Source organism: Olea europaea, chromosome 2 (assembly GCF_002742605.1).
Source record: "Olea europaea var. sylvestris chromosome 2, O_europaea_v1, whole genome shotgun sequence".
In the NCBI taxonomy this organism is placed as follows: Eukaryota; Viridiplantae; Streptophyta; class Magnoliopsida; order Lamiales; family Oleaceae; genus Olea; species Olea europaea.
Window position 1 is genome coordinate 27,227,410 of NC_036238.1, and position 376 is coordinate 27,227,785.

The window sequence follows — 376 nt, forward strand, 5'->3', positions numbered from 1 at the left end:
TTTTTTTGCTTTTTGTTTTTTTTTTAATTGTTGGCAATGGGAACAAATTTTAGGAACAATTGTAAAAGAGGATATCCCCGAAATTGACAATTTTCATGTAAAACAAAATCAAACGAACACCAAAATATAAATGATTTTTTTTATCCTTTTTTTTTTAGTTGGCAATGGAAACAAATTCTAGAAATAATGGTAGAAGTGGATATCCCTTAAATTGACAATTTTCATGTAAAACAAAGTCAAACGAACACCAAAAAACACTTTTACTTCAACATTTTCCATGTGAAAAATTATACCAATCAAACACAATAATTTACAATTCTTAGGAAAACAAATTCTAGGTAATTCAATTCCCTGAAATTCATTTCCTTTCCATCCA